This window comes from Arachis ipaensis, chromosome B10, assembly GCF_059453495.1.
Source record: "Arachis ipaensis isolate K30076 ecotype BB chromosome B10, ASM5945349v1, whole genome shotgun sequence".
Taxonomy (NCBI): domain Eukaryota; kingdom Viridiplantae; phylum Streptophyta; class Magnoliopsida; order Fabales; family Fabaceae; genus Arachis; species Arachis ipaensis.
Window position 1 is genome coordinate 39,613,646 of NC_142435.1, and position 6,576 is coordinate 39,620,221.

Consider the following 6,576-nt stretch of genomic DNA (forward strand, 5'->3'; position numbering starts at 1 on the left):
GTGGGCATTTGATGAAGAATCTCAAGAAAGGGAATATTGACATGAAGAGAGTTAAATGTCTCTAGAAACCTTGAGTAGGTTTTCCTTTTTTCACCTCCTCCTAACCTCTCAGGAAATGGTGCTTTTGGTTGGTATATTTCCATCATGCCTTTTTGTAGTTCCTTGGCTTGCTCAGTTCCACCTTCTTGCTTAACTTCTTCCACACCTTCCTTCAAGATTTCTGGTTCCTGCTCTGAGGGCCTGATTCCTTCTTCTTCTGAGACTTCCTTCATTATGGTGATGGCTTTGCACTCTTCCCATCTTACTCTCTTTTGTTCCCCTTTAGGATTCTTTTCTGTGTCACTAGGGAACACTGCAGTTGATTTGGGTGCCTGTTGAGATAGCTCTCCTACTTGAGATTCCATCCTTTTGAGTTTTTTACCATGGTTTCTTAAGGTAGTTCTCACATCATCCCTGAAGCTCTTCAGTTCAATGATGTCTTGACTCATGGTTGCCATAATTCCTTCTATTCGGTTTAATTGATCTTGAAATTGTTGGTTCGGATTAGGTTGGGTATGTTGATTATCTTGGCCATGATATGATGATTGGGGGTAAGTGTTTTGTGTGGCTTGGTATGATCTTTGGTTGGAGTTTTGGTATGTGGAATTGTTTTGTTGGTTGTGGTTGTAAGGTTTGTGGTTTTGTGGTTGGGTTTGTTGGTTTCCCCACCCAAAGTTTGGGTGGTTTCTCCAGCCTGGGTTGTAAGTGTTGGAATGTGGATCATATGATTGCCTTTGTTGGTTTCCCACATAGTTAGCCTCATCCCAATCACCTCCTTCAATGCCTACTTCCTCTTGATCTTGTGTGTGTATTGCAGCCACTTGCTTTGTTTCTAATTGCCTGGTAAGCTCTGCTAGTTGCTTGGCAAACACCTTGTTTTGGGCTAGAATTGTATCAACATGGTTCAGCTCCATGACTCCCTTAGTGTTGTGTCTTTCTGATGCATAGTAGTACTCATTCTCAGCCACTGTCTCGATCACTTCAATGGCTTCTTCCACAGTCTTTTTCCTGTTCAATGAACCTCCTGATGAATGGTCTACAGCCCTCCTTGATTCATAGGAAAGCCCATCATAGAAGATGTGCAATTGCACCCAATCATGGAACATGTTTGGTGGGCATTTCCTTGTCAAGTCCTTGAATCTCTCCCATGCCTCGTAGAGAGTTTCACCATCTTATTGTCTAAAAGTCTGAACCTCAGATCGAAGCCTATTGACCTTTTGTGGAGGGTAGAAACGTGCCAGAAACTTGCTTTCCACCTCATCCCATGTTGTTAGACTCCCCCTTGGGAATGATTCCAGCCACTTAGCTGCTTTGTCCCTAAGTGAAAATGGGAACAAGAGCAGTTTATAGGCATCTTCCTGGACTCCATTGGACTTCACAGTGTCACAAATTCTCAGGAATTTTGTGAGATGTTGGTTTGGGTCTTCATTAGCACTTCCTCCAAAGGAACAATGATTTTCCACCAGTGATATTAGCTGTGGCTTGAGCTCAAAATTGTTGGCCTGAATGGGTGGTTTCTGGATGCTACTACCACAATTCCCAGAGGTTGGGTTTATGTATGAACTAAGAACCCTCCTCTCAGGGATGGCATCGTTTCCATCAGCTCTCTCATGGTTGTGAACTTCTCTATCCATGTTGAGATCTAAAGCTTCCTCAAAATTGTCCTCAGATTCTCCTTCAGATTCCTTTTCTCCCACTACTCTCTTCCCTCTTGCTTCCCTTCTAAGTCTATGAAGGGTCCTCTCTGGTTCGGTATATGGAGGAGTTGATGTCTCTCCTCTCCTACCTGTCATACAAGAACACAGCTCAAACACAAACAAGTGAAATACTCTTGGTTAATGGAAGAGTATGGTTAGCTCAATTGAGGAATTAATTCAAACAGTTAGTGAGTCAGTGAGTTAGTTGCATGAGTTTAAAGGCATAAAGAAGGAAAGCATGTAACCAAGTGCAGGAATTAAAATTCAACAAGTATCTTGAACAGAATTAACAAAGCAAGAGAAAATTGCTCAATCTAGTTAGCTTCCAATTTGAGAATTGTCAATCGAAAACCAATCCCCGGCAACGGCGCCATAAACTTGATGCGCATAAACGTGTTATGCTACGATTTAGGAAATTGCACGATCGGCAAAATTCCTTCCGGCAAGTGCACCGGTTATCGTTGTCAAGTAAAAACTCACAATAGAGTGAGGTCGAATCCCACAAGGATTGGTTGAGTGAGCAATTCGGATTAGAAGTGTGTTCTAGTTGAGCGGAATCAAGATTTGAGATGAGAATTGCGGAATGTAAAATTGGCGGGAAAAGTAAATGACAAGAAAATTAAATGGCTGAATCTTAAATTGCATGAATTAAAGAGCAGAATGTAAATTGCTGAAATTACAAGGGAATGGGGATGATTGCAAGAATTGAATTGCAGAATGTAAAGAGAAAGTGGAAATCAGAAATGGGGAATTCATTGGGTTTAGGAGATATTGAAATCTCCGAATCAAAACATGTAAATCTCTTCTTCAACCAATGCATTCATTGAATTTTGCTTGGCAATCTTATATGATTGGATCCCAATTCCTTGGCTCACCAATGCTCTCTAAAAACAAACAAATTCCCAATCCCTTGGTTTAAATGTTCATAAGAAGAGATGATGCTTGATCACTGATTATACCACACAATTTCATGAACCACAATTTGGTAGGATTACATGTCACAATATCCATCCAAACCCCAATCCAATCCACTGTGAGAAAGCTTCTCTAGCATGAATCCTCCATTCCTTTCCCAAGGCTCCGAAGGATTCCAAGTATGAGTAGTTTCTTTCCCAAGACAACTACTCAATGGAATTAGATCGAGAAGCTTTCTAACAAAATTCAAGAGAAAAGATTGAAGAAGAAGATAAACTATTATTGATTCATTGAATTACAATAGAGCTCCCTAACCCAATGAAAGGGGGTTTAGTGAATCATAGCTCTGAATTCAATTACAAAGAAAAGGAAAACTAGCTAAAAGTGAAAGTAAAAATCCCTCTAACTTAACTTCTATCCTATTTATACACTTTCTATATTGAGCTTCAGTTGTGCTTCTTGGGCTTTGAGGCCTCTCCTTGCTTTCCTTTTGCCTTGGGTTTATGATCCATAACCTTGATGAGGTTGTTGATCCAAATCCTGTAACATTTATTGAGCCAATTTAGTGATAATCAAATAATGACACATGACTCAATAAATTGAGATTTCAAACTCATCAATCCTTCAGGCCCAATCCCATAAACCATGATATTCAATTGGGTTTCATACCAAAGTAAGTTTAAGTTAATATTTGTGCTCAAAGACTAACTTAAATCTCAATATTTTTGGCCCAGAAACCTTTTCCAAGAGTGGCGTTTAAGTTGTAGTTTAAGCTTAAACTGCAGCTTAAACGCCAGACACTTCCAGTGAGGCCTTTTGTAGAAGCACGTTTAAGCTTCAGTTAAGGTTAAACTGAAGCTTAAACGTGGAAATGGAAGAAGGTAGCCCTGGAGAGTCATGTAGTCGAACACGTTTAAGCTTCAGTTTAAGGTTAAACTGAAGCTTAAACGTGGAGATAGGAAAGGCAGCCCTGGAGGTCGAACACGTTTAACCTCCAGTTTGAGGTCAAACTGGAGGTTAAACGTGGAAAAGGGTGGAGGCATACTGGAGGTCGAACACGTTTAACCTCCAGTTTGAGGTCAAACTGGAGGTTAAACGTGGAAGCTTGGAATGGTGGCCCTGGAGGTGTCGAACACGTTTAACCTCCAGTTTGAGGTCAAACTGGAGGTTAAACGTGGAGATGGAGAGAGCAACCCTGGAGTAGAAAAGCTATCGAACACGTTTAAGCTCCAGTTTGAGTCAAACTGGAGCTTAAACGTGGAATGGCTCCCTGGTACTCTTCCTGGTTCTGGCGTTTAACCTCCAGTTTGAGGTCAAACTGGAGGTTAAACGTGGAACTCCTCCCTGGGTGGCATACTCATTCTGGCGTTTAACCTCCAGTTTGAGGTCAAACTGGAGGTTAAACGTGGAATGCTCCTTAAGTGAGGCTTTTCATTCTGGCGTTTAACCTCCAGTTTGAGGTCAAACTGGAGGTTAAACTTCAATCCCAGCATTTCTTATCCTTCATGATTTTGGCGTTTAAGCTCCAGTTTAGGCTTAAACTGGAACTTAAACTCCACATGTGATATTCAAGCTTCCTTTATTGATTTTGTTGCTTCCTTGCTTAGCCTCTTCTTCCCTGAAATCATCCAAACAATTGCATCAAAGTCTTGCAAAATTTCATGAGAAATCTTTCATTCATAGCATTTAAGTAATATAACTAAAACTCATGGAATTTGCATCAAAATCATATTGTTTGGATGGTTCATTACTTTGTTCTTCATTTAACCATTTTTGGTTACTTTAAGCTCGAGAAAATGCATAAAACAACTAAAACTAACAGAAAAATGCTAGTGAAACTAGCCTATGATGCCTTGGCATCACCTACAATACAATCACATCCAAACTCCAAGCAACAAGGGTGATAGCTCATAGAGAAAGTAGAAAATAAAATCAAAAGACATCAATAAACAAGAAAAACAAGAACCTAAATATTAACAAAAACAACCAAATAACCAAAAAGTAAGCTATTTACACTATGGACATATTCACAACAACCAAAAACATGACACCAATTACATTCCCCGGCAACGGCGCCAAAACCTTGATGCGAAGAGTTTATGTTGATCTAGAATTTCACAAAATAGAATTTCTTCGTTGCAAGTATAGCCTAAATCAACAACTAACTCCCACCATCAAAGTTTAATTTTCAAATTAAAATATAACCGAGAGTAATTCAACTTTGGGTCGTTCTCCCTAGGAATGCAATTAGGGTGTCACTCTTTTGATTGTGAGGAAAAGGGGGGTTTCAAGTATAAAATGGAAAATTAAAAGACTTAAGAAATAAAATAACTAAGAAATGATAAAAAAGGATATTAATGCAACTAAAAGGGAAATGAGGTCAAAACTAATGAAAATGCTGTAAATACATAAAGAGTCTTGACTTGGAAATGAGAATTAAGGAATCCTATCATCGTCATAACTACAACTATGGAAACTATAATGAGTCAATCTCACTTCGTCAACCCCTAACATCGAGGAGTAAGTCAAGCAAGTATCATTGACCTTAATCCATAAGTCCTAGCTAACTTACTAATTTCTTAGTAAAAAGCTAGCGTCAATGGAAATAAGAGTCAACTAACTACCCAAGAATTACCACTAAATATCAGACATTATGACTCTAGTATCCTAGGAACTCATTTCCCAAGCCAAGGTGTGAAAAGCTACTCAAAATTACCAAGTGGTATTTTCACAAATACTTGGTGGGCATAAAACTAAAACATAAAAAATTGCAAAGGAAAATGAAAACTATAACCATTGCAAAGGAAAATAAAAACTATAACCAAACTATTCACAAAATCAACAATAACCATTCAACCAAGCATATATAAAGCGTAAAACATTAAATTCATAGACAAAAGATTCAAGAAACTAAAATTGCATATATTAACAAAATAACTTGAACCATAAAACAAAGTAGCAAGAGTAGTGAAATTAAAGAAGAAATTAAAGAGTACTTACAATGAAGGTGAGCAAAATCCAAGATCAAAACTTATACAATGAAAATTAAGAAAAATCCTAAGAGAGCAATTCTACACTACCTACTCCTACTCCTAATAATGTTTTCTAATCTAATCTAACCTAATGCCTTGATAAGGAATGAAGTCCCCTTCATATAGCACTCGATTTCAGCTTCAGCACGTTCAAAACTGGGCCAAAAGGCCCCCAAAATTTTGAGCCATGTGCCTCATTAATGATGTTACGCGCTGGTACCTGTGCGTACACACACTTGCTAGTTTTTGCACTTGTGCGTACGCACACTTGACTGTGTGCTTCTCCTTGTTTTTCTTCATGTGTTCTCCCTTCTTACATGCTTTCTTCTACTTCTACCAAACCATTCTTGCCTAATGGACCTGAAATCACTCACAAAATATATCACAGTATCGAATGGAATAAAAGTGAAATTAAAATGCTCAATTTAAGCAGAAAAATGCATGTTTTCACATTTATGTCCAAATTAGGGAGAAATCATAAAAGTATGCTATTTTGGTTATTAAGTTTGAGTTTATATGATGAAATCCATCTAATTCAAACTAAAATTTATCATCAAATATGAATTTATCAGTAAGTCAGAATGGCATTTTCCCTGTGGAAGATTGAGGTGTAGTGCGATAAGACCATAGCACCATCCACAACTCATCAGCCCATGATCTCGGGAAGCCATTTAATCTTTTTTTTTAATCCTTGAAGTATCACTTTATTCGCGGCCTTAAATTGCCTATCAGCCTGTGGGTGTTCCACTGACACGAACATTTAGTGTATACCAAAGCCGCTCAAGAACTCCCAAAGATTAGCCTGTGGTTGAGATTGGTGAAGATTGCCATGAACTTGGCACTTTAAGAACCTTTTGATGAAAACCATTGCGTCTTTTATGATTGTGGGCCAA

General features: G+C 38.5%; 1 non-coding gene across 1 annotated transcript; it reads left to right on the plus strand.

Moving 5' to 3' along the window:
* Positions 1–1,143: 1,143 nt before the first annotated feature.
* On the plus strand, positions 1,144–1,247 carry LOC148579774 (small nucleolar RNA R71). The gene has a single exon (XR_015899052.1). It is a non-coding gene; the product is annotated as a small nucleolar RNA R71 (small nucleolar RNA).
* The last annotated feature ends 5,329 nt before the right edge of the window (positions 1,248–6,576 follow it).